This window comes from Loxodonta africana, chromosome 26 (assembly GCF_030014295.1).
Source record: "Loxodonta africana isolate mLoxAfr1 chromosome 26, mLoxAfr1.hap2, whole genome shotgun sequence".
NCBI classification, from domain to species: Eukaryota; Metazoa; Chordata; class Mammalia; order Proboscidea; family Elephantidae; genus Loxodonta; species Loxodonta africana.
In genome coordinates, this window is record NC_087367.1 from 5,452,353 (window position 1) to 5,477,655 (window position 25,303).

Below are 25,303 nucleotides of genomic sequence, written 5' to 3' on the forward strand. Positions count from 1 at the left end.
TCCAAGCTTATAATTCTTGAACTTCTCAGAGTACCTGCTGGAATACGGCAGCATGGAGAGATCCAGCCCTTAAACCCCTGCCTGCGCCCTCCTCTTCGCATCCACAGCTCTGTTTCAGCCTGCTCATCCAAGCTCCATCTACAGTACCCACACAGCTGCCTTTATTATCCCTCAGCCTTTGGGCTCAGTCTACCTTGAGGAGGACATACTCAGCGAGGATGCCTGTACAGGCTCTGAGCCTGGGAAGGGAATTCCTGGATGCCAGTTAATAAAAGTGGAAAAGAGAAAGAAGTGTAAGCATCTGTGGAAGGGAGCATGGCTAGAGACAGGCCACAACGGTGCCCTCTAGAGAGTATGATCCAGGTCAGAGGCCTCTTTTGCCTAGATCTAAATTTTTTAAGGATGTTATTTTTTGAGGGCAGGAGCCATGTTTTATATACCTTCTTATCTATAAATGCCTAATAGAGGACTCCAATGTATATATTTTTTTAACTGTGATATTACATAAAAGTAATGAAGGTAATAAGCACATATGACCTCAAGAATATTAGGTAAGGATACAGAAATGGATAGAGATTGTACAGCAGAAGATTTGGGCTCCAGTACAGGTTTCTACATGGGGACATTGGCACTTCAGCAGTAGAGTTTCCGTCTTTCATTTGGGAGACCCAGGTTCGATGCCTGTCCAGTACACGTCATGCTCAGCCACCACCCGTTTGTCAATGGAGGCTTGCATGTTGCTATGATGCTGAACAGATTCCAGCAGAGCTTCCAGTCTAAGACAAACTAGGAAGACAGCTCTGGTGAGATACTTCTGAAAATCAGACAATGAAATCCTTATAGATCACAGTGATCCAATCTACAACTGATCATGGGGATGGCACTGGACCAGGCAGCGATAAGTTCCATTACACATGGGGTCACTATACTTAACAACAGCAGTAAGTTTCTGCTACTGATTCTTTTACTAAATTAATTTGGGCCAAAAATTCTGTCTAAAAAAGAAAGAAAGGGCTTAGATTGAGCCATTTCTAAGATTCTTTCAAGTTCTAAAATTCCGTATTTACTTCAACTCAACCCCACCGTTGAAAATGCAACTCAAAAGCAGGATGTTGCATATATGTACGTATATGTTTATATATTTTTTTTACATATGGGTTTATATTTTTATATAACAAGTAGTAGTAATATAAAGCCCATGAAAATAAATCTTAGAAGTAATAACTATATTTTTTTTTATTGAGGTTGGGTAGATATTCTTCCTAAAGTCTCAGGTTACACTTGAAAGTGTCCAACGGTCTTCAAGCAATGTATACCACCTGAGAAGGAACAAAGAGTAAGTAAATACAAGGCATTTGTAAAGAAAACATGAATTTTATCCTGGGAAGCAAATCAGATACCAAATCTGTTAGGAATAAAGATGTCCCTAGTAAAACCAGTTTAGGGACCAGAAATGCAGTGTATTAGTTTCCTAGAGTTGTCATAACGAATTACCAGAATCTGGCATAAATCACTAAATCCAGCCATAGCAAACTGAGAAGTAAATGATTAGGACTGGATAGTTTGCAAACAAAACAATATACAGAGCCGACTGATGGGGAATGCTGTAGCCATTCCCTCATAATTTTCACCATTAGCTTTGCACCCTAGAAATATATTCTGGCTACAGAACCTTGCCTGTTTACCATCCAGAAATTTTTGACATGAACTTTCAAATGGTCCAGTGTGATGTTGACAATCACTTGACCCTCTTCCTGCACCATGAGAAGAAAAATTATCTCTCACAGCAGGACCTGTATTTCTGTTATTTATGGAGTCTTCAGATGTGACAATTTCAGACTCTAAATCTTTTCACTTTCTACACTAGTATTAATTTTATTTTTACTACAGCCATGAATGGTTGCAGAATTTGGAACAGATTCTATTATATTCATATTGCTGTTGGCAGCCTGTGGAACAGAACAAGGGGATAATGCTTGGTTTAATATCAGGAAAGGTGTGCATCAGGGTTGTAGCCTTTCATCATATTTATTCAATCTGCATGCTGAGCAAATGATCTGAGAATCTGGACTATATGAAGAAGAACGTGCGGCATTAGGATTGGAGGAAGACTCATTAACAAATGTGATATGCAGGTAACCCAGCCTTGGTTGCCGAAATCGAAGAGGACTTGAAGCACTTACTGATGAAGATCAAAGAATACAGCCTTTAGTATGAATTACAACTCAACATAAAGAAAACAAAAATCCTCACAACTAGGCCAATAAGCAACATAGGCCAATAAGCAACATCATAATAAAAAGATTGAAGTTGCCAACAATTTCATTTTACTTGGATCCACAATCCCAAGCCATGGTATTTTCAATTGCCTCATATGCATGTGAAAGCTGAACAATGAATAAGGAAAACTGAAGAATTGATACCTTTGAATTATGGTGCTGGAGAAGAATATTGAACATACCAAGGACTGCCAAAAGAAAGAACAAATCTGTTTCAGAAGAAGTATATCTAGAGTGCTCCTTAGAAGCTAGGATGGTGAGATTTCATCTCACAAACTTTGGACATGTTATCAGCAGGGACCAGTCCCTGGAGAAGGACATCATGCTTGGTAAACCAGAGGGTCAGGGAAAGAGGGGAAGGCCCTCAACAAGATGGATCGACACAGTCGCTGCAATGATGGGTCAAGCACAGCAATGATTGTGAGAATGGTGCAGGACCAGGCACTGTTTCACTCTGTTGTACATAGGGTTCCGATGAGTCAGAACTGACTCATTGGTACCTACCAATAGCAACAAAGCATTGCTACTAGTAATTTCAGCACTAGGGATACTAGACTTCCTATATGCATACATGTCTATCTATGTAACCACACATACAATTTATTGGTTGTTATTGTAGTTGCTGTAAAATTGTCTGTTATAGTATTTACTGAAATCGTCCCTTATATTTATGTACTTCTTAATGTCTTCATTTACCTTGGACAAACTGTGCAGATTCATCCATGTTGGGTATTGTCTTTCCCATCACCAAAAATGACAAGGGTCTACTATCTAGAATATGATTTCCCCTCCCTCCCTCTCCCATCCCTGGTAACCATCAAAAAACATTCCTTTCTGTGTGTACACCAATTCTTGATTTTTTATAAAAGTGGTGCCATACAATATATGTTCTGTGATTGACATTTCGCTCAGCATAATGGCCTCCAGATTCATTCATGTTATAATATGTTTCAAGGGCTCCTCTTTATTTTTTATAGTCGCACAGCATTCCATTGCATGTGCGTATCCCCCAAGTGTCATCTCTGCTTCCTGTGAACTAAGAAGATGAAAAGAGCTTCCACCATTACTTGGACTGAAATCTCAATTTGCAGCTCTTAATTCTTCTGTGCACTTTCCTTTAACCCACAGGAAGCCTTAATTTTCTATTTGCATTCTCAATTTGATGCCATGATATCAAACTTAATGATTTCTTTCCAGATTATTTTTAGGAATTAGGGTTTCCATTGGAAATTTCTCTCTATTTAGGAGTGTTGCTAAATATATTTGCAACCTTCGTTTCAGTTAAAAAAACAAACAAAAAACTCAAGGCCTGTTTAATTGATTCAAGCCTGATTTCCGCTTAATGTGATCAGTTCTAAACTCAATGGCAATAATGGTGGAATGGAAAGATGGGATTTCTAGAGAGATGAGACGGAGTGGAAATGAGTTGGGCTAGGTGAAGAAGTAGGTGGGTTATTGGCTTGGTGTCATCTGAGAGAGCATTTGAAGTCTCCACAAAATTTCCAGAAATAGCATGCAAACATAATAAATACCATTTCCAACCTGGTGAACATATTGCCTCCTGATATTTTACTTTAATACTTATAACCAAGCATATGTGTTCCTCTTATGTCACTATATTTTGTGAATGCTAAGTTTATTGAAACTTTTTCTTCTTCCCAAGAGAAGAGAACTGTGATTTTTTAAATATTTTATAGGAGATATGAAATATTAAGATGCATCTCCTGACATTAGTCTTTGCCAAGTAAGGTAACTTCCATAGAATTTAATTTTTAATGTCTATGTGCAACATTTCAGTTTATAATGTGCTTTTCTTTCTGCATGTCCAGCACTACAGTACAATACGCTATTGGTGGTCAGGATATTTGAAAACAATACCGATTTAATTAAGCATCTTCCTCAGGAGTTATGGCAAAAATGACTTTGGAACTTCAATGTCTCTGTGAGAAACAAAAGGAGAGCTCATCTCATGTCTACAGACACAGGTTTAATTAAATAGTGTGAAGCTTTTGATCACACATTTAATTAAACACTTTCAATGACATCAGAGGCTTTAGGCAACAGACAACAACCAAAAGTCAAAAGCAGTAACAATACCACAGTTGCCAAAACATAATTACCCCACAGTCAAGAAAATGTCCTGAGACTGGAAGTCCCAGTTTGAAAAGAAATTTAATTTCCTTAACTGTAAAAACACATTTTTCTTCTTTTTTAGGAAATACTGACTCAATCTACGTCCAACCCAAAAAACCAAACCAGTTGCCAGCAAGTCAATTCTGACTCATAGCGACCCTGTAAGACAGAGTAGACTACCCCATAGAGATTCCGAGGAGCGGCTGGTGGGTTCGAACTGCCGACCTTTCAGTTAGTGGCTCTTAACCATTGCGCCACCAGAGGCTGTTAATTTCTAAGAAAGCAAAGACAACATTTCATTGATGTGTTTGATCAGCAAGTATTTATTAACCACCAAATGGATGCCAGGCATATGTATTGTCCATTTCTGAGTAACAAATTGCTGTAATCTTAATGGTTTCAAACAGCACACATTTGATACCTCACAGTATCTGTGGGTCAGAAATTCCAGCCTGGCTTAGTTGGGTCCTCTGCTTCAGTGTTTCTCACAAGGCTGCCATTAAGGTGTCCATCAGGGCTGGAGTCTCATCCAAGGCTGACTAGGGAAGGATCTGCTTCCAAGATCAGGTGGCTGTCAGCAGGATGCAGTCCTTGGAGGTTGTCAGATGATGGCCTCAGGTCCTTGCTCTCTGTTGGCCAGAGATGATGCTTGTTTCCTCGCTGTATGTGTCTTTCCATAAGGGAGCTTGCTTCAGCAAAGACAGCTGAGGAAAGTCAATAAACAGAGCCGGCTAGCAAGGTGGAAGCTAAAATCTTTTGTAATTTATCATGCGGGTGATGCCCTATCACGTGCATCATATTCAATGGGTTAGAAGCAAAGCACAGGTTCTGGCCAAACTCAAGGGGAGGAAATTGTATAAAGGCATTAACACCACAAAGCAGGGATCATTTGGGGTCATCCGAGAGTCTGTCTACCACGGCACTGTTCCAGGTGCTGCAGACAGAACACCGTATAGGACAGACAAGATACCTGTTCTTCTACCTGTTACTATAAAATGCAACAAAGGATGCCATCGGCACATTGATAGCTTTTCTGGTCTTTTGTCACTTTTGGTTGTCAATAATTATATTGATAGTGACCCAGCTGCTTGAGTGTGCATGGCGATCTGAAAGGGGTAACAATATCAGTCATCCAAACAAATATTAGTCACCCAAACATGAAGGAATGACATTCTATTTTAACCTTGAAGCAGTGGAAATGGGAAAACCCATTGCTGTTGAGTCGACCCCAACTCATACTGACCCTATAGGACAGAGTAGAACTGCCCCGTATTGTTTCCAAGGAGCAGCTGGTGGATTCAAACTGCCGACCTTTTGGTTAGCAACCGAGCTCTTAACCATTGTGCCACCAGGGCTTGGTGGAAATGGGAAGGAACTAGCAAATGCAAAGTATACCAGAGACTGGCTTCTCTCAGAAATTGAAGAATAAAAAGAGAGAGGCAGCAAGCATGCCTTCAAAGCACTCAGCCTGGGCAGCTGGGAGAAAAACGATATCTAAAAGCATACCCTAAAGGGACACTTATTTGGGAAGAAAGAGAATGAGTTTGTTTAAATATAATAGGTTGAAAGTAGAATAAAAACTTCAGGTGAAGATGTCCTTCCAAGAAGTAAGAGAGGTGGAATTTAAGTTTCAAAGAGAGATCAAAGCTAAAGAAATAGAAAACTGCCCTCCAAAAATAGTTCTGCTTTTGTTCAGTGGAAAAATATGCTCCATTAAACTTGAAGAGTAATAGGAATAATTTTTTTAAAGGAATAATATAATGTTAAAAGAGTCTTTAAGAATGATTTTGGCTTTATCTCCTTCAAATCCGAAACATGAAAATGTTGAGGTCTAAAGACCTCCTTTAATGTTCTGTTTCTGTCCACCTCTGTCCTTTGCCACTATTGCTCCTTCTTGGTGAAGTTTTTCCCCTCTTCCCCTGGTAAACACTAAGTATGAGTACCATGCTTTAGGTCTACCTCTGGTCCTAACTGTCCATCAGGAAGTACACATGCAAGTTGCTCTACTCCTCTGAGTCTCCTGTTCTTTCTGAAAATGGGGATAATCCTATGCACCCCACTTACTGCATTTGTGGTAGGGCAAAGAGCCTAATTATGTGAGTAGGTGCAATAAATTAAAGTGAAATTATTATTATTAAAGACTCCAGTGACTACGCTATTGCCTTTATTCCTTTTATATTTGTCATAAATGTTATAAATTTTATTGGCTCTCTAATTGTTTCCCATATTTTGCTCCTTTTGGGTTAAAAGACATTTCAAATTTTAAGGAAAAAGTCCATAGGTATATCACCTTTTAAGTTCCATAGCCCTTTGCCAACATTGGGAAGTGAGTACATTTAGTAAATATTTAATCATTTGACTTTATATTTGTTGTCTTAGTTACCTGGTGCGCTGTAACAGAATACCACAAATGGGAGGCTTTTACAGACAGAAAGGTATTTTCTCACAGTTCTGGAGATTAAAAGCCCAAATGAGGGTCTTAGCCACGTTGATTCTTTCCTTGCTGGTAGTCCCTGAGGTTTCTTAGTTCTTTGGCTTGAAGACAATCCTCATATGATGTCTATCTTCCCCTTTGTCCGTGTCTATTCTGTTCTTTGTATGCCTCAGAAGTGATCAGCTTGAAGACCGACTTTACACTGGCAGGACCTCAACATTACATTAGATTGCATTATGGAAGGTAATAGGCTCTATCCAAGGTCAACTGGTTTAGTCTTGTGATTAAATCATAACAACACATGGCCAGAATTTTCATACATATTTTGGGAAGACACAATTTAATCTATAACATTTGTTTTGTTTATTGCATATCTGTCTCCGCTCTAACACAAGCTCAATAAAGGCACAGATTGTTGTCTGTTTTGTTCACTCCGTACCTAAAGGGGCATTTGGCACATAAATATTACTGAATGAATAGTTGAATTAATTCATTCTCTCATTCATTTAGAGTCCAAGAAAACCCACACCCATTGCAGTGAGTTGATTCTGACCCATAGCGACCTATTTAATCTATGGAAGGAGCCCTGGTGGCACAGTGGTTAAAGCATTCAGCTGCTAACAAAGACCAGAGGTTCAAACCCACCAGGCATTCCATGGGAGAAAGATGTGCCAGTCTGTGTCCATAAAGATTACAGCCTTGGAAACCTTATGGGGCAATTCTACTGTGTCCTGTAGGGTCACTATGAGACAAAATTGACTCAACAGCAATGGGTTTTCCTTCACGGGAATCTTTAAGGAAGCAGACGGCCATATCTTTTTCCAGCGGAGTGCTTGGTGGGTTCGAACCGCTGACCTTTCAGTTAGTAGCCAAGCACTTAACCACTGTATCATCAGAGCTTCTCTCACTTAATTTAGGTTCATTAAAACAAATACAAATCATTATTTAAGCATTGGTTTAATTATCTTGATGATTCTAGCTGAATGATAGATGATAGATTGTTTTCTATTATTGAGAATATTAGACACACATAGACCAAGATAAAATGAGTAGTAGGGTTTGGAAGGAAAGATGTTTGAATCACAGAGAGAACTGTTGTTAATAAGAACTTTTAGGTTCACGAGTGGTGGTATTTTTCCCCAGCTGCTATACAGTAAGTTTGTACTAGTGTTTGTGTTCAACCTTGAAGCTGACTGTGAAGACAAACAATCTCTCAGGACAAGACTCACAGGTAAAGGACTTGCAACCAGATCTTAGAGGAGTGTATTTGTGTCCAATGTGACAAAGTTTAGTGCCTAAAGTGGAAATGAAATGAAAAGGCATTGGATTTTGTTCCGACGGCAGAAAACATGTTTCTTATTTAATCTTCACATTTCACATCGATCCATAAAGCATTTATCTCCACTTTACAGATGAGGAAGCTTGGATCTGAGAAGATTAATGATATTTCCAAAAAAGCACAAGGATATTAAGTGGCAGAATAGAGATAAAAACCCACATCTGTCTCATTCCAAAGTGAAGGGAAAGAAAAAACAGACCAGATAAAGAAGCTACAAGAAATGCCCAATAGCAAAAACCTATTTAATGAAGTTTGAAAGCCCCTGAAAAAGTTATGTCAAAGCAATCACTAGGTTCTGTGATGTTTCTCCTTTGAGTATAATCACAGAATTTGGTCCATATAGACTTGAGCATATGCTACTGTGAACTGCTTCTCTTAACAAATAATTAATGAGGGCAAATTAAATTATTTAATAGTTACTACATAAAAAAATTTTTTTTTTTTTTTTTTACATAGTAGTCACTATGCTATGTGCTAGGGACACTTGGATGAAAAAGGACAGTCCTTGGTTTCCATGAGAAATATGCATTAATAGTGAAAAATACATTATTATACAAATATAATATTTTATTGGTTCATTTTAAAAAGATAATTTGCACACATAATGGAAGAACCATTAGCTTTTCCAAATAGAAATCTTGGTAATGGAGGTAGTTTTTGCAAATACATAATAAATGCATTTTAATTTCCCCTTTTTTTTGTGATTAGAGTGCAATCTTCCACTTAAACGCATCATACTGATCTCAAACACTGAACAGTCAGCACTCAATCTCTCTGGTAAGGCAATAGACAGGAAAGCCAGACTTCTTGGATAGAAGATTTGCCACTTTCCTTTAACTCCGAGTTAACAAATCCAAGGCTGAGCTGGGAGGATATAGATTGTGGAGTTCTCCCTATAGAGGAATGAAATACTCCTCATCATTTAGGTTCAGCCATGAGACTGGAGGTCGATGTAAGGAAAAGTCTGCACACTTAGATCCTAGAGGAGAAGGAAGAAGAGGGAGAAAGAGAGGAGAGAAATTAGAGACACATGCCCCAGCTTCCTCTCTACCATCTTCAGAAAGGGAGAGTTAATGAGACAAGTGACGCTGAGGGTACTCACCCTTCGTTTAGGATCTCTGGGAAGAGGAAGTCTCACAAGTACATCTGTGTACAGTTGGTGGTTCACGATGGTCAATTACTGAAAGGCATTGAGGTTCCATGATCATGAGCCCCCGATACGCATAAGGCATAAATAGGACCCAGAAATAGCTGGGAATCTGGTTCAGGAATCTGCAGAGGGGGTCCCCAGAGTGAGGCAAGGTGGTTCTGGGTGAGAATGCTGCTCAAACTCCTAACATCTAGGCTGAAAGAAAATTACAACCAGATCTCAGCAGGGTCTATAGTCCAAGCTGGAGCCAAAGTGAGGCTGAGTTGGCCAGGACCCAGAAAGGAAAGCAGACTGTGTGTTACATCATCTACACCGTCCAGCCTTGGATGCCAAAGGACAAGCTGCAACCAGGTAGGAAAAAGGACATAGTCCCTGAGACCAGAAGAACCAGACAGCAATATCCCAAGGTCCCCAAGTCTTTCCCTCCTCCATGATATCATGCATATGTTTCTATCCTCCCAACACTAAGTACCATCTTGGAGAGAAGATCCAGTTGTTGAAGAACTAAAATCTGAAACCCAGAACACTCTTAGGAATGTTGAGAAAAAACTATAAGAACTGTATGGATTAGATGAAATTTTAAATAGGAAATGACTAAAAGGGCACCCTCCCCCTGACTACCAACGGATGGCTGTTGGGAGGAAAACAGACTAGTTACAGAGAGGATAAAGAAGCTACAGTTTCTCCAGGCATCTTAGCTTTGGTGTTAGTCAGATTTGAAGGTCCAGCTACACGTGTTTTAGCTATCAAGGTAAAGAATATCAATAGGCTGCTTATTTCCTCGCTGCCCAAACAAATTTTAAGATAGTAAAGGAATGAATGAAACATCACCTTTTTTGAAATCTTTCACTAGCAGAACAGAACTTACCTCAAAGTGCAATTTAAGGTCACACTTAGTAGTGGCAGCGTCACTAGGGTTGGTGTCACCCAGTGCAGTAACTCATGGTATCAACCCCCTCCCCGCCATGGACCTCCTCCCATACGAAAACAACAGCAAGGGCTTGTAGAGATTGCAGACAAAACCGTATGATTTGAAGCAACATCGTAATTGGGTAATAACGACAGCTCTGACCCGAGCACATTTAAAAAAAAACCCAGTGCATTTTTAGATGGTTCAAAACATAAATTAGCATAGAGTTTTAGCCATGTGGGTATATTGATACATGTAGGCTGGGCTTATGAAAAATGTTTTTGCTGTTATAACTAACAGCAGGGATTTTTTTTAAAAAATACATTTCCACTGAAACACTGCACAAAAATTTTATAGACGGTCATATTGGTGTCACCCCCCTGACCATGTCACTCACTGAGGTCTGCACCCTCCAAATCCCCCTACTGACACCATCGATAGTTCAATTTGAAGAGTCTGCGAAAGTTCCTTCCTCTTTCCTTTCTTTTTCTCCCACTCCCTTTGAGCCAAACTTGCGTCCACCACTACCAGTTTGAGAGACAGAAATTCTATGCCGGCTTCACCCCTTGGATCATAAAGGGAAGAGAAATGAGCTAAGAATTACTGAGGTTTTAATATATTCTGCACTCAGTTCTGGGTGATTTAAATAGCAGAGCACAGCAGCCAGGGTTATTCATGGAGTCCTTACATGGGGCTGTGCATTGTGTACCCTACACACATTATCTCATTTAATATTCACATTTCACATCAACCCATAAGGCATTCATCTCCATTTTACAGATGAAGAAGACTGGGATCTGATGAGATTAATGATCCTGTCCCCTAAAAAAAAAAGATATTAAGTGGCAAAACAGAGATAAAAACCCACATGTGTCTCATTCCAAAGTTTATGTCCTTTCCATTGATCCAACTGGTCTTGCAGAATCATTTAAAATTGCAAATACCCTTAAAAAGTCTATCTCCATAACTTCTCATCAGTAACAACTTAGAAAATTCTGAATAAGCAGAACAAAATCAAAACCCTTGGAGCAAAGCATCTTGGGAAAAAGTGCCAGGGAGGGAAGAATTGGGGCCCTAAAGGAAAAATTACTCCAAAATTTCACATGGCACTGGCCTAATCCTTATTGCTTAGAACAGTACCAGGAATATAATAGGGACATGAGATTATATAATAAATTCTGGAGATTTCCCTTCTCTGAGGTTCTCACTTGCCCTACTCCGCACCTTCAGTGAAACTAGGCTGCCTAGATTTCACACAGGGTTCTTCTTTCTTATCAGGGATGATTTTAAGAGAGCTGCCACCAATGGGTTTGGGAGTTTATACTCCAGTTTCTACTCATGGACCCTCAGCCATTTGGATATGCATTTCACTGGGTGAATGTCTCCTTGGGGATACACCCCCTGTCTGGGCTCAGTCATGATGACATGATGATAAAAGTAAGGTAAGTAGATAGAAACATCATTATCTTGGATAAAGCCAAAAACACCAAATCCACGGCCATCGAGTCTATTCCAACTCATGCTGTGAAAACTCTTTCCCTGGAACAGTTTCAATTCAGAGAATTTGATTCTGTTGAGCATTGCCATGTGTAAGGCGCCACCATACAGGATCCCTGTAGGACTTCAAGAGAAGACAAACACCAGCCTCAGGCAATTAAGCTGTTGAAGGAAGGCATATCGACTGGAAAAAGTTAAAAGAATAAAGGAAAAGTATAGCAACCCTATAGGACAGAGTAGAACTACCCCCATAGGCTTTCCAAGGCTGTAAATTTTTATGGAAACAGGCTGCCACATCTTTCCACCATCTAGAGGATGGGTTTGAACCGTCAACCTTTTGGCTAGCAGCCAAGCACTTAACCACTGTAATATCAGGGCTCCTTCCATGCAGGAGACACAGGTTCAACTCCTGCCCAGTGCACCTCATGTGTAGCCACCACCCCTCTGTCAGTGGAGGCTCATGTGTTGATGTGACGCAGAACAAGCTTCAGCAGGTGAACAGACACAAGGAAGAAAGGCCTGAAGATCTATGTTTGGTTGTGCATGGAGTTGTCACCTAGTGTAGCTAACGACAATATAGTTGTGAAGCACCAAGAGCTTGCTGTGGTTTCCCCTAACTCTCTATGCAGTGACCCTCTCCTCCATTGTTGAGCTGTCTTTCAAACACACACGCACACTCACACACCTGTAGGCCCTTCCTGCATCTTATTGTCCTGGACTCTGGCTCACACCTCACCCTCCTGAATGTTAGCCAGAAAGTGTTCAGGGATGAAGACTTCCGGAGTATTTGCACACTGAAGAAGTCACTCGAAGAGAGTCAAGTGCTTTTATGGTCCAAAAGGCTGAATCAGTTTCAGTAGAATTCTTGGTAGCTTAAAGGTTTTGAGGGAGATAATGTAAACTGGAGACCTGCTGGCACAGTAGCTAAGAGCTTAGCTGCTAACCAAAAGATTGGCAGTTCAAATCCACCAGCCACTCCTTGGAAACCCTATGGGGCAGTTCTACTCTGTCCTATAGGGTTGCTATGAGTCAGAAGTGACTTGACAGCACCTAACAACAACAACAACAAAAATGCAAATTAAGGGAAAGTCAAATTATGCTGTTTGGGGCTGCAGCATTGGGTATGAAATACTAGAATATAAGCTGTGAAACTAACCAGAATGTAGTTCAAATCCTGTTTCCAGCATGTGCTGGCTGCATGGCTTTGGGCAACATCAATAAATAAATGAAATTGTCTGGCACACAGTTGGCAGTTATATGTGGTAGCCTCCATTATTATCTGCTATTCATAAGATTTTCATAAGAAAGACAGCTTCCTGGCCAACTGACTGGAAGAGATCCATATTTATGCCTATTCCCAAGAAAGGTGATCCAACAGAATGTGGAAATTATAGAACAATATCATTAACATCACATGCAAGGAAAATTTTGCTGAAGATCATTCAAAAACGGCTGCAGCAGTATATCGACACGGAACTGCCAGAAATACAGGCCGGTTTCAGAAGAGGACATGGAACCAGGGATATCATTGCTGATGTCAGATGGATCCTGGCTGAAAGCAGAGAATACCAGAAGGATGTTTACCTGTGTTTTATTGACTATGCAAAAGCATTTGACTGTGTGGATCATAACAAATTATGGATAACATTGCAAAGAATGGGAATTCCAGAACACTTAATTGTGCTCATGAGGAACCTTTCCATGGATCAAGAGGCAGTTGTTCAGACAGAGCAAGGGGATACTGATTGGTTTAAAGTCAGGAAAGGTGTGCATCAGGGTTGTATTCTTTCACCATACCTACTCAATCTGTATGCTGAGCAAATAATATGAGAAGCTGGACTATATGAAGAAGAACAAGGCATCAGGATTGGAGGAAGACTCACTAACAACCTGCATTGTGCAGATGACACAACCTTGCTTGCTGAAAGTGAAGAGGACTTGAAGCACTTACTAATGAAGATCAAAGACCACAGCCTTCAATACGGATTGCACCTCGACATAAAGAAAACAAAAATCCGCACAACTGGACCAATGAGCACCATCATGATAAAGGGAGAAAAGATTAAAGTTGTCAAGGATTTCCCTTTACTTGGATCCACAATCAACAGCCATGGAAGCAGCAGTCAAGAAATCAAAGGATGCATTGCATTGGGTAAATCTGCTGCAAAGGACCTCTTTAAAGTGTTGAAGAGCAGAGATGTCACCTTGAAGACTAAGGTGTGCCTGACCCAAGCCATGGTATTTTCAATCACATCATATGCATGTGAAAGCTGGACAATGGATAAGGAAGACCGAAGAATTGAAGCCTTTGAATTGTGGTGTTGGTGAAGAATATTAAATATACCATGGACTGCCAAAAGAACGAACAAATCTGTCTTAGAAGTACAACCAGAATGCTCCTTAGAAGCAAGGACGGTGAGACTGCGTCTTACGTACTTTGGACATGTTGTCAGGAGGGATCAGTCCCTGGAGAAGGACATCATGCTTGGCAGAGTACAGGGTCAGCAGAAAAGAGGAAGACCCTCAACAAGGTGGATTGACACAGTGGCTGCAACGATCAGCTCAAGCATAACAACGATTGTAAGGATGGCTCAGGACCAGGCAGTGTTTCAATCTGTTGTGCACAGGGTCGCTATGAGTCGGAATGGACTCAACGGCACCTAACAAAAACAACAACCACCACCATTATTATGCCATGTGATTAAATGATATCATTAAGATATGTGGTAGTGTCTGGTATACGGTTCTTGCTCATTAAAATGTTTGTTGAGTCACAATCTGCCTCCTACTTCACCAACTCATAAGAGCATCCCTGATGCCTGATTAGATTGAAAGAGACAATACACCGTTTGCGCAGCATGACTGAGACTGTTTTTTTTTTAACCCTGTGAAAGAAGTTGGATTAAATTTTTCATAAGTTGCTTTATTTAGAGCGGCTATGATGGAATTTTTTGTGAAAACCAAGTCTGAGAAAAGATGAATACCAAAACCCAATTACTAAACATTTCTCTAGTATTTAAGAAGAATGTCAATATAAGAAACGGAAAACATTAATTTTGCAGGCGGAATGGAGAAAAACACAGTACGTTTTTCTCTAGTTATGATTTCAGTGTATCTGGTGTTTTTTGTTTTTTTTAATCTTTTAAAGACAGAGTAGTGCCCTGGGGGTCATATAGCTTAGTATGTCAGCGTATGAAGAGAAGGTTTGTATCATGAGTCGTGGGGAACAGCTGATCAGTTTTGCAGGGGTCCTGATACATCTACCCATTCTCTAACACATTGAAGACGTGCTGGAAGGAGAGGGTGCGTGCTCAACAGAAGGGGCTTCTTTACCCCATTATTAAGACCCTTGAAGAATATCCCAAACCACAAATATTTCATAGGAATGGCCAATTGAAATCCATTAAATAATTATAACAATAAAAAACTTGACAGTAAGAGAATGTTTGCCCCGTGATATCTCTAAGAGTTGATGAAGCAATTAGGCAAAAGTGAAAGCCAGCCTCACAAGAGACAGAACTGAATTCTTATGATCAGACAAACCTCAAATACTTACTAGCTTAAACAGCACCAGGTGATCGTATAACCAAAGGCTTTCAAAGCTGTGAAGCTTGCCAAAGGGGATAAAAATTTCCAAGAGTACTCATTTTATCATACTTACTTATATATTTTTCCTTACAAAAGATGAGGAATGTAACTTGTTAAGGAGTCTGAATCCTGAGCCATCCAATACAGAAGATGACCTTGAGTGATTAAATTCCCAAAGAGGCAGAAGACCTCCTTCTCATCTGTAATTTGGCTCAGTATAGAAAAAGACCCATTAAAAAAAGGGTAAATGTAGTGTTCAGTCAGTCTCCTAGGCATGTCACAGTGAAAATTGGAGACATGAATTTAGTTACTGAGCTAATGAAATAAAGGGCCTAACCCACTTAGTTTGGAAAATAGTCAGTGATAAACGTAATGTCAAATGTGATACATGGCACCTGGATAAAAATGGTAAGGAGTGCACATAAAGGGCTGGCCTATTTTTATGTAGCCAAATTTGCTTCTACATGTTTTTCCCCCTTGTCATTGTTGCTTCTCCTTTAATCAGCACTCAGTTTTCCTCCATGCAATGACCATGTAACAACTCTGCCCTCACCACTGGAGTCCCTGGGTAGTGTAAACGGTTAAAGCACTTGGCTGCTAACCAAGAGGCTGGAGGCTTGAGCTCACCCAGAGGCACATTCAAAGAAAGGCCTGGTGATCTAGTTCTGAAAAGTCATCCATTGAAAACCCTCTGGAGCACAGTTCTACTCTGACACTCATGGGGTCACCATCAGTTGGAGTCAACTCTGGGGCAGCTGGTGTGTTTGTGTGTGTGTTTACCCTTATCATTATTACAAACATTAGAGGTACCATTAGTCATTAGTAGGTTCTGACATAAGTCAAATACCTTTTTTTGTTTGTTTTGTTTTCATTACTATTGCTTTTTATTAACAGTATCTATAATTTCAAACTTTATTTGTCTTTTGGGGCTGGAAACATTACATGTTAACTTACAGATATTTTAATACATACACATATATGTAAAAAATACACAAATCATAAAAATTTACTCCAATGAAGAAGAGTTGGACAACGCTGGCATTTTGTCTGTTGTGGTAATAACTCCACTTCTGGAAGGTTCTGTGTCGTCTGTGTTATGGCTGGGAATATTCATGTCTAGAGCCTTGTTCACCCTCATTTTTGGATTAGAACTCTCAGTGACATGGCTTCTTTTGCCGGACATGTTGTTGGGGGTAAAACCAGTGCGGGTGTTAGAGAAACCTGAAATTATTCAAATTAACAACTGATGCTTCTTGTGGTACAAAACACTGAATAAGATCACGCTGTAGACCTGGTCTACAATGAAGTCGGCGTCCGTGTGGTAACAATGAAGTCAGTCTTAAACACTGTTGGCTGAGTTCGCAGTTCAATCGCCATATGCCATTAGAGTTGAACATTGCCCAACTTTCTAACCATTGCAACTCCCAAAGCCAACTTCATTGTAGACCAGGTCATAACTTGCTAAGTGGCTGTGTTTTGAACAGTAAATCGTAAAACTGAACAACTGTGAGTGAACATCTGAGAACAATAACATCAGCAAATTACACACTGCAATGTTGTATGTAGTACATGTTACTAAGGATAAGATGTACAAAAACACAAAACAGACAGTGGCAAGTACAGTTCATTGTAACGTGAAGACACTGTAAGTCGGGGACTACCTATACTACAACCAACGACCTACCACATCCAGTGAAAGGCATTTAACCCTAAACTCTAAAGTTGCTGTTTTCTTGTCAGTCAGTTGCATGATGAGAAATTCCTTAACATTTAAATCCTAATTCTTTCAAAAGAGTTCAACTTTCTCCTTTATTGTCTAGGGTTTCTTCAGTGAGATTAAAGGTAAAGATAGTAATACTGGAGTTGCTATATTTTGGGGTCAAAAACCAAAAGCAACTCATAGCCACCCTAGAGGACAGAATAGAACTGCCCCATAGGGTTTCCAAGGAGCAGCTGGTGGATTCAAATTGCTGACCTTTTGGATAGCAGCCAAGCTCTTAACCACTGCACCACTTGGTCTCCCATTATGGGGCAGGGGGTAAATGGATAAATACGTTTCGGATAAATTCAGATCAAATCAGATCAATGGTATCAGAGTTTTTCTCTTTATACTGGGTTGGAGACAGTAGTGTTTGGAGGAATGAGTGTTAATTGTACCTGGAGCCCAGCAAAGGTGAGGGGTAACTCTAAGAGAGGCAAGGAGGCTGTAGGGTTCCAATAGATGCAATGGAAACCAGAAGGGCTGAAACCAAAAGCAAATATTTCATAATTCAGCCTTAAACTGGCTGTCTTTGTGCTAGGATAAAGAGGGATAGAAACAAAATGGCTTCAGGGCCTCTACAATCCCAAATATATAGACCTAAATGTTTCTGTGCTTCATCTATTAGTGTGTGTGTGTGTGTGTGTGTGTGTGTATGCATGAGAGAGAGAGAGAGAGAATATGCATCACACTAAGAGTAAAAAACCCATTGCCATCAAGTCGATTCTGACTCATGTCGACTCAATAGGACAGAGTAGAACTGCCTCATAGGGTTTCCAAGGAGCGGCTGATGGATTTGAACTGCTGACCTTTCGGTTAGCAGCTGAGCTCTTAATCACAGCACCACCAGGGCTCCACACTAAGAATAAGTCTCTTTAATCTATCAGGCTTGTGTTCCTATAGTGACCTACTACTTGCGTGTCACGTCATAATATACATTCCAGTTTGGTATGATACCGTCCCTGGTCTTCAGAACCTTCAGCCTGCAAACTTAGCAGATCTGTTATTTGTTCTAAGGCTCTGGGGGTTCCCTGTCTTTCTCACCGTGATTATAAGGTCCATATATTGATATTTGTCAGTTAAAGTACTGTTTTTTTTCTTTTGAGTTTGTGACAGTCTTTAAAAATAGATGTTCTCTACCTCCCTAGGCTCTTAAATATAATACACTGAATATAACCTGAGTGTTTTTGATGGCAAATTCAGTATAATGAGCTGTCTTTATGGTACTGTTATACAGAATAGTGACGTCTTTGCAGATCTTCGAGGGGTGTAGAGCTCTTACCCCTCCATTAAATGGCTCCTGTCTGTTGCAGGTTGCTTGTTTTATATCTATTTTATAACTTTCCGAATGTCAGATTGTTACTTGTCATTGTGTTACCTCTAGGAGTCATTGCAACTTGTTACTTTAAATACCCTCAGCTGAGAGAAAAAGACAAACTTGCTAAAAGCATATGTTGAAATAGAATCAGTAAGACCTAACAGAGGTCCAAAGAGCTCTTTTTAAAATAAAGTAAGGGGAATTTAATTGGTACGTTTTGTGGCATAATGGATAAAAACATGCCATTACATACATCTGAGGTCATGCTTGAGTTGCCAGAATTCTAGAGTAAACTTGGCAATAGTTTGGTAATATATTGGTGACAGCAATCTGTTTAAATATAACAGTGAAAAGGAAGGAGCTTTTAGAAAGATGTGATTATTTCGATATAATACAGAATTTTTTCTTTTTTCCCCAACTCCTTCCACGATGCTTTGATTTGAGGGAAGGCTGGAGAGTCTAAGGGCCATTTAGGATTGGTGTAGGAAGATCCTGGATATACTCAAATCCGTAAGTATTCTCTTCCCTGGTGTGATAGTCAATTTCATGTGTCACCTTGGCTGGGCCATGGTGTCCAGTTGTTAGGTCAAACACTAGACTCTGTTATAAAATATTTACATGTGATCAAATCGGTTGGCTTTAAGTAAAGCTGATTCCCCTCCATAATGTGGGTGGGACTCATCCAATCAGTTGAGGCCCTTAAGAGCAAAAAGGGAGATTTCCTGAGAGAGTATTCTGCCTCTAGACTATAGATAGACATCTTGCCACAATTTCTCTCAGGCCCCCACTTCCTCACCTACGAATTTTGCAACAGAAACTGCCAGAATTTTCATCCTATCACCTGACCTACAGATTTGGGACCCACAAGCTCCCACAATGAGGTAAGGCAATTCTTCAAAATTGAATCAGCATCTCTCTGTATCTATCTGTCTGTCTGTCTGTCTACCTGTCTGTCTGTCTACTTATCTACCTGTCTACCTATCTATATCTCATGGGTTCTGTTTCTCTAGAGAATTCTGACTAGGACATTGGTAAAGAGTAATCAACAGTCAGATATGATCCAGCTAGGAAGAATGGTGGACTTGGGGGTTACCTAAATCAGGACTAATATTAACAAGATGTACAGGAGGAAGAGGAGCTTGGCAAGGTCCAGGGGAAGAAGCCAGTAGCAAGGCTCTTCATCCATAGTTTCATTCATTCGACTAAATACTTATCGAAAATCTAACGTGTGCTGGACACTCTTCTAGGGGCTGGAAATACAGTAGGGAAAAAACTAGACAATATCCTCTCCCCCTTGGGCCTTACAGTTGAGTGGCCAATACTTAAAGATACGATGGGTGTGTCCCAGCTATTCTGCACCAGAACCCTCCTCAGCAGTTGGAGATAGAAAGAAGAGGTCCAGCATCTCTGAAACGACTAACAAAATCTAGGTAAGATATCCAGGCATTAACACAAAAAGCTGGATTTAAGGCTGGGTTCCGCTACTAGAACTGAGACCGAACAACTTACTATAATAGTGAAATGTCCTCTGTGACCCCAAAGTCTTTGTAAATTCCTGATAGCTCACGTTGCATTACTACTAACTGTTTATATATTTTTTCATCTTCCTCAGTAGTCTCTCAGTTCTTGCAAAGATCAGGATATTTTATTTTAACATTTTTTTATTCCTAAAGACAAGCCTAGCCCCCAACACATGTAGACATTTTATTGATACATGAATAAATTAGTGAGTTTTCCCACTTTCGTTCCTCAGTGAGGATTCTTTGGTGACAAGCAAAAGAAATGGATTCTAGCTACCAAGGAAATCAGGCAATTATTATAACAACTTGCATGTGGGGGTGCTCAGTCAATCAAAGAAATAAGCCAAAGAGCCAGACTCAGAAAGGGAAAAAGCCAGGGCATCTGAGGGAGTCCAGGTAGTGGGTGCCAGAGCATGTTTTTTCAGGGAGCTCTGGGGCATTCAATGGCTGAAGCACAGTGGTTAAGAGCTACAGCGAGCTAGGGCTCCTAACCAAAAGTTGGCAGTTCGAATCCACCAGCTGCTCCTCAGAAACCCTATGGGACAGTTCTATTCTGTCCTATGGGATTGCTCTAAGTCAGAATTGACTCACCGGCAGTGGGTTTACAGGTGCCATCCAATATGATAGCCATTTTTTTTTTTTTTTACCGACAAGTGGTTACTTAAATTTAAATGAATTAAAATTAAATTAAAAATTAGCTACACTAGCCACATTTCAAGTATGAAGAAGTCTCATGTAGCTAGTGGCTATAGTACGGGACAGCGTGGATTACGTGTGTCCATGATTGCAGAAATATCTACTGGATAACTACTGTGCTTGAATCGAGTCAGCCCCTAAGATGAATCACACTATTCTCTTTCCATCCTTGTGACATCCCACTGAAGACTGAAATTCTGGAGAGAGTTCCTTCAGCTAAGCCTGAATTACGCGGCCGCCATTTTGTTAGCGTTGCTCACACATCTCAACGGAGAGCGCTGCCCAGACTGCACATCATGTAGAAGACTGATTTCCCCCAAAGGGAATTGAAGTTCTCGTAATAGAAGACATGGGAGTAGAATCTGGGTGAACAACAACAACAAAAATGTGTATTGTTGTTGTTGTTGTTAGGTGCTGCTGAGTCATTCCCGCTCATTGCAACCAGTGTACAATAGAGTGAAACAATGCCAGTCCTACACCATCCTCACAATCTTTATGTTGGAGCCCATTGTTGCAGCCACTGTGTCAATCCGTCTTGTTGAGGGTCTTCCTCTTTTTCCCTGGCCCTCTACTTTACCAAGCATGGTGTCCTTCTCCAGGGACTGGTCCTTCCTGATAACCTATCCAAAATATGTGAGATGAAGTCTTGCATCCTTGCTTCTGAGGAACATTCTGACTGTGCTTCTTCCAAGACAGATTTGTCCATTTTTCCGGCAGTCCATGGTGTATTCAATATTCTTCACCAATACCGTAATTCAAAGGTGTCAATTCTTCAATCTTCCTTATGCATTGTCCAGCTTTCACATGCTTATGAGGCGATTGAAAACACCATGGCTTGGATCAGGAGCACCTTAGTCTCAAAGTGACATCTTTGCTTTTCAAAGCACGTGTTTGATACGACGCCAAAATGTCTGGCAGGTAGGGCAGAAACTGAGAACGCCCAGGAGTCATTTACCTGGTCTCTTTATATTTAAATTACACTTCCCTTTAAAACCTGGTTTGGTGATAAAGGAATTGAATATTCTCATCAAGTCTGAGGAAGGTTAGCATTCCTGGCTTCAAAGGGTCACTTTTTAGTATGCAGCAGCTTTCAGCATCAGCAGGCGAGGTGCAGGGAAAAATGTCTTTTGTCAGTACGTAGCACCACTGATACATTCATTTTCACTACACAAACTGCCTTTGTTCACTATTTCTAGCTTGATTTATGACTGCAGATGGGATTTCACAGTTTCTTGTCGTCAGTAACATGCATGCAGGAAAAAAATATATAAACCTTCAATTGTAGTGTGAATTTTACAGTCAACCTGCCAAGCACTCAGCACATCTTTCTTTCCCAGGTTTGGGACAAGAAAAAGAAGTCATGCAAGATATAAAAATAAGAATTAGAAATGGAGATTGGACTGGTAATCAAGTGCTCTGGACTCTGGTTTTAGCTCTGAGCCTCAGGTTCTTCCTGAGAAAAGGGAGGAATGGGGTTAGATCATTTTCAGGGCCTTTTGACCCCTAAAATTCTTTCATTTTAATTGTGCTGGTCCATAATGTCTGTTCCTCATTACACTCACCATCCTCTGAGTTTTCTCTGTCTGCTGGATTCATAGCTCTGGACCACTTTAACTGAAGACAAGCATGACAGAACATTTTCTGATGCATTAATTTTAATTAACTAATTAGCATTGTATTTGACTGTATTTTTCCTTCCCCTTCCAAGAAAGTAGCCAGGTCCTTACTGTGTCCTTGCCTCTGGACCTTTGATTCCAGGGCTAAAATCAGAAGCAGTGCCAACTCAACAGCTCTTCCTCGATTTGTCAAGACATAAACTCATGTAGGGGTTATATTAGGAGTATCCAAAGAGAAGGGGAGAAAGAAGAGAGGTTTTAGGAAGAAGTAAGAGAGAGAAGAGAACTTTTCCCTAGACTGGGGAAGGGGAAGAGGAGAGTCGATCTGTCAACAGGGGCACCTGTGACCTATTTTCTTACTTTTTTTAAGGTAAGGGCATGAACTCGTAGGGTACTTAAGGAGACTCGGATTTAGTAGGCAGTGTTCCCAGAATTGAAAAATATCCCTTTGCCTCATGGTTGGCACAAAAGCAAAGCAACTAGAGGACCTAAGGGACCCTTTGGGCTGAGACGAGGGTACGCCGTGGTACCATGGTATGAGCAGAATGGAGCAATGAGTCCCTGATACAGCATCATTCATCCCAGAGACCATCTAGCCATGTGAGAGCGAGTAAACCGCAGTGGAGCTCTTCCACTCTGGGATGGGGCAGTGGTTCTTCTGGCTGAAATAGACACGTATTCCCAACTGGAGTTTGCTTTTCCAACCTGCAGGTCTTCAGCCAGCACTGCTGTCAAAAGGCTTACAAAGTGTCTGACCCACTGACCCAGAATCCCACAAAGCATCCCATCAGACCAAAGGATGGTCTGTGGTCTGTGGGATGGTTTGGAGGTCTGTGTGATGGAGGTGCAGCAGTGAGCACATCACCACGGGGTGCACTGGTCCCATCACCAGGAGCTGCTGTCCTGATACAATAATAGAATGGCCTGTTGAAGGCACAGTAGAGATGCCAACCCAAAGAGCAAACCCTGTGAAAATCCTCCAAGACTCAGTATCCAGTATACTCTAAATAATGACCATCATAGGGTTCTGTGTCCCCAGCAGGTAGAATAATTGGGCTGAGAACCAAGGATGGAAACAGGAGTTGCCCACCTGGGGAATTTGTGTGTCTATTCTCTGCAAATCCACTCACTGCTTGTTTAGAACAAGTGCCTCCATTGAATTTTAAGGCATAGCTGCTGCCCAGACCTTCAGGATCCATGTTATGTTGAATAACTATTCTAGCACAGATCACTGGCGCTGATCATCAGGAGAACATAAGGTCATGGTTATGTAACCTGGGAGAGAGGGGGAAGAATATATTTGGTAACCGGGTGGTCCACTTTAGGATACTCTAGGATTTATTTAGGAGTCCCTGAATGGTACAAAACAGTTAATATGCTTGGCTGGTAACCAAAAGGTTAGTGGCTTGAGTTGACCTAGAGGTGCCTCAGAAGAAAAGGCCTAGCTGTCTACTTCAAAAAAAATTCAGCCATTGAAAACCCTATGGGGCACAGTTCTACTCTGACACACACGGGGTCACCATGGGTTGAAATCGACTCCATGGCAGGCACCAGTTTGATATTGATGCTAAATAGACAAGTGTAGCAACCACACCCTGAAGGACTTGGTGACCAGAGGCTCAAACCCCTCAGGAGTGAGATTTTGGCTTCCACCCCCAGGTATGCCATTGAGACCAGCAGAGGTTCTAGTTGAGGTTGAGGGGAAGACTGAATGGGTAATAAAGAGCTGATGAATATCATTTGTGATCTCATAAAAGCTACAGCAGCAGAGTCTGCAGTTATCACTCTGACCTTCCTCTTATTAAGTTTCCCCATGAAGAGAGGCACCCTAGGGTCCTGAAGTGGTTGTTCTCAGACCTTGCATAAAGGTGTGGATCCAAGCAGCACAAGGGTGGACCATTGCGGACACAGGGCTACTCCTCCCAGATTCTCCTTTCAATAATAAGGGAGGGTCTCCCTTCCCCTTACTGCTGAGAAGCCTGCTGCCTGATAGCCCTCGGTTGTCAGCCCTCTCCCATATTTCCTTCAGCTAAAAAAAAACCTGTTGCCATTGAGTTGATTTCAACTCACAGTGATCCTACAGGACAGAGGAGAGCTGCCCCATAGGGTTTCCAAGCAGTGGCTGGTGGATTAGAGCTGCAGACCTTTTTAACAGCCAACCTCTTAACCACTCACCACCAGGGCTCCTCCCTCAGCTAAAGGCTATACACAACCACCTCCCAAGGGTAGCCATCATCCAGTGTTTGGTCAATGCAAGAGTACTAGGAGAACTCTGCAAACCCATTCCTACTTCAGAGATACCAGTTGGTGCCACTGAAATTTTTTCCTGACTATGTCACAACCCAACTTCTCTCTCCATGCAATTCTGCTTCCCTCTCTTCTACCATGTATGTTAATCCTGAGAACTTTCTCTAATAAACCTTTTGCACACAAATCTCTCCCTCAGAATCTATGTCCTAGAGATACAGCCTCAATGCCCTATGTACCAGAAATTATTTCTCTCCCCTGGGAAATGATTTATTTCTTGATCTGTACTTCTTTTAGGACTCATTCATTCATTTATTTAATCAATCTTTACGGAAGCACTGTGTGTCAGGAATTATGACTGGCACTGAGGATTCCAAAACTAAATAAACAACAGGCATGGTTATGATACTGATATATGTGTTTAAATCCTCTGAGTTCCCATAGTTTCTATAGACTTCTGATCTAGTCTATTTAAAAGGCTTTCTGGATTTTAGACTGGCATCAGTTTTATGAGTCCCTTAAGGACAGGGATCATATCATCTTATCTGCATAATTTCCAGAATTCAATAGGACATAAGACAGATCAAAAATCAAGGGGAATTAACAAGTGTTGTATACATACCAGTGTTTGCTAGATGGCTTTAAGTATTATTATGTTATTATTGGGTGCCCTTGAGTCAGTTCCAATTCATACAGACCCTATAGATTACAGAACGAAACACTGTTTGGTCCTGCGCCATTCTCACAATAGTTGTTATGCTCGAGCCCATTGTTCCAGCCACTGTGTCAATCCATCTCACTGAGGGTCTTCCTCTCT